We start from the raw sequence: 8,084 nt of genomic DNA, 5'->3' as shown, positions 1-8,084 counted from the left end.
TTTGCGCTCTAGACGCAGGTTGAATACATACACTGCATTCAGTAATCTATTAAACAAAGTATACCTCCTTCGTTTAAGAGGTTGATGGAAATGAGATTTCAGTCAAAAGAAGTCCATTTATTGCGCTCAGTTAAAACACGCACGAGACCTGAAATGCAGGCTGCTCAAATTGAAAAATAAAATCAAAACAAGCGCTTGACAGGCCAAAGCAGAAATTGGCAAACCATTCGTGGAGTTTTTCTGATCAAAGAGCGAGGAAATGTGTTAAAAGATTTTGCCTACAATAGTAACTATTTTCATATATAAATGCACGCAACGTAATGCGTAAGGATGAAAGCCTGTAATTGTTATTCTGTACAAGCGTTTTATTTAAATCTTTAAAAAACTACAAATTCACTCGTGAAATCATCTTCCTGACTGAAAGATATTGCTCTCCTTAGAGAGTCCGTTCTCTGTAACTGTTCCCTCCACCAATTTCCTGATAACTTTATCATTACTGATGAAAATCTATTTAGAATCAAATTCTAACTATTCCGCACTAATTTTTTTTCGCTGGCAACCCGAAGCTTTTCACTTAGTAGTTTTTTTTAATTTTGCAATTGTTCTATTTTAAGGAATATAATTTTTTAATAATTGTTCTTAATAATAATAATAATAATAATAATAATAATAATAATAATAATAACAATAATAATAATAATAATAAAAATAATTTAGTTCTTCCGCAAAGAAAAAGTGATAAATAACCAAACAGAAATAGTGAATTTCACTTCAATAAAAATGCAACAATCGTCGCTAACTGAATGAATTTCCTTGTCAAAAAAATAACTGATACCAGAACAATAAAAATCTGCTTCAAATGTCAATACATTTGCAACGGCAATGAACTGCGAAAGTGAAATAGCGGCTGGAATATAAATTCCCAATAACCAATAGTCGGACAATAAACAAAGACTGGTTGCGAATCAGAGGGATTTACTTTGAGTTATAACAGATAAAGCTCAGATATTTTGAGGCATGAATGACAATTTCAGCGTAATCTGACGGTGTGCTATGAAGTTTAAGTGGCCCATGAAAAGAGGCATATGTTCTATAGGAAATATTTCAGCCCTGATCACAGGTCGAGTTAGGTTAAGCTGGCATGATCAAGACTGAACACCGTTGTAAGGCATAGCATGAATAAACAAATAAAAAAATGCGCCGAACTTCGGCGCAATCGAGTTTTCTGTGCAGCGTATAATGCTGTATGAAACTCTCAGCCGCGGCCCATGAAACTTCCAGCCTGTGGTGGCCTTTGTTGTTGGTACCTATAGCGGTGCCAGACGCACAATCACAGCTAACTTTTTAACTTTAAATGAAATAAAAACTACTGAGGCTAGAGGGCTGCAATTTGGTATGTTTGATGATTGGACGGCAATTCACAGCCCTCTAGCCTCAGTAGTTTTTAAGATCTGAGGACGGACAGACAATATAACCACCTTAATAGTTTTCTTTTACAGAAAACCAAAAAAAAATAGGAGTGTCTAAAGTGCAACGACCGAGGACCACTGGAGTGAGTGTTATCTAGCCAGGTTGACCCCGCTTGTAGACGCAGGCAAGCAGGAGCGTGACCTTACATGCGATGTAATTAAAATAATTACAGTGTAGTATTTAAAAACAGTGACTGTAGATGATACATCTTCTACGCAGAATGTACGTTAAGTTTACACATATTTTCCTGTTGCTGAAAAAACATTTATTATTATTATTATTATTATTATTATTATTATTATTATTATTATTATTATTATTATTATTATTATTATTGTTGTTGTTGTTGTTGTTGTTGATAAGCAGGCATTGTTCAAACCGATGAAAAACTGGAAGGTGGTGAGATTTTTTTTCATATAATAAAGATTAAAATAATTCCACAAACCGATGAAAAACTGTAAGATGGTGAGATTTATTCATATAATGAAGATTAAAAAAATTCCAAGAAAGAAAAATCATCGAGAATATACGTCACACAACAAATGAAACTTGATTATAAAATTCCACACCCATTAGTCTTCAGAATTCACGTTTTTCTATGGTCGTTTGCGAATTCTTATTTTCTCACGAAGAAGAGAAGAAAAAGTTGCAAATATAATTTCCACCTGAAAGCTTGGCTTTTAAGGATAATAAAATCCGTCCACTTGCGCCGAAATCTATTAAGCAACAGATTAGAATATACTAATTCGCAGTGAGCAAAGCGAGATGTACTCTGCTTTAACAATATACATAAATGAATACAGATGAATGAAATCAAGATGTGACAGCTATTGGAAGTGCATTCGAACGCGCGGAACGTAAATTATTCAAAAAGGTGCCAGGGATTAAGAGACGGGAGAATCTGGAGATTTTTGAGAAGAAATTCAGTCACACTGCTGAACTGAGATGACAAGGATCTATGAAGTCTCTGCAACGCAAAGGTTTCGCCTGATGAGCCGAGTGTGCCTGATCGGGACGGTCTCCATTATATAAAATTGGAAATAGAAATAAAATACGAATGTCCTCGAGTGTCACAGGATTATTTCCGTTTTTGGAACCGCTTACGTAATCTTTACGATTAGGTTTCTTTTCGCTGATTGGTTCAGCGTTAACTATTAAAACCAGAATCTCCTCTGAGAACTTATTTGACGCCATCTTTCTTCCAACCTTTCATCTAATCTCATCCATCTAAATTTAAGATGATCATTCCATCTTCAATCATTTCTTCCACCAAGCAAGGGAGAATGGTACGACCGTCCCAGTGCCCTTATCTAGCCCAGAAGGGAAGAAGAAGAAGAATAAAAAACAAGAAGCAGGAACAGCGCTCTACAGCGTTCAAGAGTTTAACAATCAGCCACCGATCCTTGCCATCTGAGTTCCTCGTTGGACGAGAGGGCTCCGTTCTCAGCTAGCACTCTGCTGGCCGCGAGTTCGAATCTCTGCCCGGCCAATGAAGAATAAGAGGAATTTATTTCTGGTGACAGAAATTCATTTCTCGCTATAATGTGGTTCGGGTTCGACAATAAGCTGTAGGTCCCGTTGCTAGGTAACCAATTGGTTCTCAGCCACGTAAAATAAGTCTAATCCTTCGGGCCAGCCCTAGGAGAGCTGTTAATCAGCTCAGTGGTCTGGTTAAACTAAGGTATACTTAACTTTTTTTTACTGTCACTAGACTATAACCAGACATTTGTAGGTTCGATTCCCATATCAAAATGATCGGCCTTTGTAGTTTATCATCAATAATGATAATAATTACATTTATCAGTTCATATTGATTTTAAATTTATTTCTCCAAATCTGTCTTATTTATTAAATATCAACGCACACGAAAAGCAATGTTAAGGTAGAAACTGAGGCAATGGCGAGACAAAACCGATACTGGGATATGAAGACATCACTCGTCCCGCTTCTTTGGGACAAAAAAAAAAAAATAAGGATGAAAAGAAAATGGAAACTAAAACGGCAAATAAACGGGAAATGGAAGACGTGAGGAGCGTCGGCGACAAGTACGAAGAAATTAATGAAAATCAAACAGAACATAAATTGAAGTAAAGGGGAGGAAGGAGAAGGGAAGGAGAGAGAGAGAGAGAGAGAGAGAGAGAGAGAGAGAGAGAGAGAGAGAGAGAGAGAGAGAGAGAGAAATGGAACTAAGTGGAATCCTGTAAAATGGACTTCTAGTGTCTCAAAGGAAAGAGCAGTTGTTTGGAATTTGTTCGGATATTCACACTATATATATATATATATATATATATATATATACATATATATATATATATAAATTTCTGACTATCAGGATATATAGGTCTCTCAGGTGGAAAGCAAGGGTTTTATCCACTATGAAAACAAGTCTAAACTAAGTTGGAATATGCAACTGGCTGGAATTACCTGGGCAAGCTAACCTTGCATACCAGCGAGTTCACCCCAAAAACTTCCCGACTCAGCAATGAAATAGACAACATTTTTCGAATTTTCCTTCTGAAAAAATAAGATAAAATCATCAAAACAAGGGGGTGTGGAACAGAAATAAATTTCTGACTCAGGTCCGATCAAAAGGTCTTCAGGTGGAAAGGAAGTGAATCCATGGGCCATGAAAGTCTAGGCGGAAGTTGGAACCTGAGAGCAACTGATAACGAAATTACCAGGGCAAGGAACTGCTTGACAGACCAGAGTTTCACGAAATTCCCAGGCGGACCCAATAGACAACATTTCATTCGAATTATCCAGGCGGAATTGTGAATAAGACCAGATAATCATCAACCACAATCACGTGTGGACCAGATAATAAATTCCAGGCGGACGTCGGGATCGACCCAGGCCAGGTCACGAAATTCCAGGCGGAATTGTGACACACCAGATAAAAATGGAAATGAGAGCAAAAAAAAAAAAAAAAAAATCGGCAATCTTCCATCAGCTTTTCACATGAGGGTAATCTTTCAGGTTAACTCCCATCCAGTCAATTAAAAACAACATTTCATCTCATTATCCCTTCTGAAAAATAAGATGAAATCATCAACACAAATTATTGGAGTTCGAAACAAATTTCTTTTTAGGAAAATAGAGTAAAACGATAAGGTCATTATAAAGTTTATAATCACACAAGTTTCAGAAAATTGTGTAAATGGCATAAAATTACCTAAAATGCTTGCATACCAAAGTTTTAGACTTGACTCAGCAATGACCCAAAGACAATAATTTCATTCGATATCCCTTCTGCAAATAAGTTGGAAACATTAATAACAATCACGTGTGGAATGATAATTTCTGACTGATAATCGGGAGAAAAGGTCTCTCAGGTGAAAAAACTTGTTATCCAGAAAAAGTCTGTTGAACCAAAACTTACACTATAACCTCAAGCTAAGAGCTAAAGTTTTTAATTTAACTCAGCAATAATAATGACAAAAAGAAAAATAATATAAGATATAAATAAAACAAAACGCTTGAAATCAGAACGACCATTTCTGATACGTCGGGAGTACAGGTCTCTCAGGTGGATACCAGGCCGTTATCCATGTGTCACAAGTCAAAGTTGATTAGCAACTGCAAATTGATTACCTGCAAAACGCTTCCATTCCGTTTCTTTTCCCAATTTGACGTCAGTTTGATTCAGACAACATTTCATGGTGTTCGGATAACCAGGATATATATATTTATATTTTTTTATATATATATATATACGAGGTATATAGGATCATATATGCGTACTTAGATAGACAGAACAGAGACTGAGTCTCAAATTTGACAAACAAAACTATGTACTTTTCATGGATAGATGAAATAAAAGAACAAAAATATATAGTGAGAGAGAGAGAGAGAGAGAGAGAGAGAGAGAGAGAGAGAGAGAGAGAGAGAGAGAGGATTAATGCCCGATAAACAAAACTAGTACTTTTCATGGAGAGTTTTCATGGAGAGATGAAATAAAAGAAAAAAAATTAACCATAGTGACGGAATAAGAAGTTTCAAGTTTGATACAAATATCCTCCCAGGCGGGCATGTAAGAGAGAGAGAGAGAGAGAGAGAGAGAGAGAGAGAGAGAGAGAGAGAGAGAGAGAGAGAGAGAGAGCAAAGAAGATCCAAGTTTAAGCAAAATAACTCTGTTTACGGACATTCAAAGCAGCAAGAATCAACATACGAAAGTTGCTTCTTTGAATCTTCGTCCCGGAGATGATGACGCTTCTTTTTTTCTTCTCTTTTTTTAACGTGCTTCTTTTTCCGAAGTACTGCAAATAAACTAATTAATAAAACCAATATACTTCGCAAATAGCTGCAGGTTAACCAAGCTGAGGAAGAAACGAATATTTTCTGACCTAAACCAAATAAAAACAAGTACAAAATGCGCCGAAGTTTCTTCAGCGCAATCGAGCTTTCTGTACAGCGTATAATCAAGGCCATCGAAAATAGATCTATCTTTCGGTGGTCTCGGTATAATGCTGTATGAGCCGTGGTCCATGAATCTTCAACCACGGCCAGGTGGTCGCCTGCCCTATATCGTTGCCAGATGCACGATTATGGCTAACTTTAACCTTAAATAAAATCAAAACTACTGAGGCTAGAGGGCTGCAATTTGGTATGTTTGATGATTGGAAGGCGGATGATCAACAACCTCATTTGCAGCCCTCTAGCCTCAGCAGCTTTTAAGACCTGAGGGCGGACGGACAGACAAAGCCGGCACAATAGTTTTCTTTTACAGAAAACTAAAAGTCGAGATTTTTACGGTAAGAGAACATCGTTCGGGAAATATTTCACTTTCTTATACAAAGACCTGGAAAGTCAACAGCCTTAGAGTAAAAGAGACGACCATTTTTTAAAAGTGGATTAAACAGAAAATATAGCAAATAATCAAAGATAAATCAACAACCAAACGAACATAAAAAAAAAACCTGCAACGTAAGTCTCAAAACCTAAGAGAGGTGGACAACGCTTTAACGTGGCATTCTAGACTTAAATTTAGACCACCGGCATCACAGTACATGGAGAGGATGACTCTATTAAACAGAAAAGGCGAAGTCAAGGTGCACAAGGGCAGAAATTCATTATAGAAAGAGGAAAAGAATCTCAAAACTTGAAGCAATTTTAGTACAGACAGGAACATACAAACCTTTAGAAATGAGTCTATGAAGATGCTGAATTACACACACAGAGAGAGAGAGAGAGAGAGAGAGAGAGAGAGAGAGAGAGAGAGAGAGAGAGAGAGAGAGAGATTCAAGTGCAAAACAAAACACCTCTGTTTACGGACATGTAAATAACCAAGTGTCAACACAGGAAGAGAGAGCAGAAGATACAAGCTGAAGACGGTGATGTTGACACAGGCCGTTATTCAAATTCTATCGCAATCTCCACTCCCAGCAGACGTCCGGTGCCGTGAGCAGAGCGCTGTGCGGCCATGCAAGCACAAGCGCCGCGCACTAGAGAATGAAAGCTCAGTGTTCGTAAGTCGGGGATGCGGCAGTTCTCCTCCTCACTCCAGATCCCAGAAGCCACCCGGTTGCCTTGGCAACCGTATACTTTTCCAAAGCTTGTTTTTTTCCACCTTGGGGTACTGGATCTTAATAAGGGACTCTTAATTAATTACCGAGGCTTATCATCAATAGTGCTGATAATTAATTGTATAAGAAACTAAGCCTTGGTAACAAACGTCCTAATATGGCCACAGGTTCTGACAATAAGCATGCTCATATTGAGCTGCAAATTAAAACCAAAACTTCTGATAAAAAAGCTATAAAAACCAAGATTTTATAAAGGGCTGTGAAAAACTGAAGTCTGTCCTGATAATAATCTATAAGAAATACGTTACGATACTGAACCGTATAAAAACCACAAGTTCTTATACCAAAACTGCACAGCAAATCACAAGTCCTTATGACAGTGTGTAATAAAGCCATATGTCTTTATCATAAAATCATTGAAAAACTACTAGTTCGACAAAAAGATCTTTGCATACTGTACTCAGTAAAATTCACAGAGAATTTCAGTTGATTCAAAATGAACATACGATTTTGTCTGGGAATTAAATAAAAAAGAGAGAGAGAAAAGAAATTTTCACGGAATCAGAAAAACATTTCAGTAATTTGTTTCTTACGAGACTGGTTGGATATTGCTGTAATCATTATTATTCAAAATATGCAAACTTTCATAAGCCTACTGGTGTGCAAAGCAACTGTACTTAGTATAGAACGAAAGTCCATTTCTACGAACATTTTTAGTAAATAAAAACAAAACTAAACAGGAGTAAATGAACAAACAAACAATGTATCCAAACCGACAAATTACGTCACAAAACCAAAGACAATGGCATATGGCGCTCTAACATAGCATTGCAGACTCTTACACTATGACCACTGGTCTCAAAAGGGCTAACTTAAAGGCTCTTAATTATCTGAGCAGAAAAACATGGAATGTAAGGAAAACTGAAAGATTCGTTGAATAAGAGGATGCATAAAAATTGAATAAGCCTGTGGAAATGTCCCTCAGGAAGGAAGGAAGGACACATGAAATTCGAGGAATAAAAGTCTTGAGGGAGTTGATGGCATCGCAGGAGAGAAACTGTATTATGGTGGCAATAGAACTGAATTGTTGGC

The sequence above is a fragment of the Macrobrachium rosenbergii genome, chromosome 44 (assembly GCF_040412425.1).
Source record: "Macrobrachium rosenbergii isolate ZJJX-2024 chromosome 44, ASM4041242v1, whole genome shotgun sequence".
NCBI lineage: Eukaryota > Metazoa > Arthropoda > Malacostraca > Decapoda > Palaemonidae > Macrobrachium > Macrobrachium rosenbergii.
The sequence above is the reverse complement of the archived record's forward strand: the minus strand, read 5'-3'. Positions refer to the sequence as shown.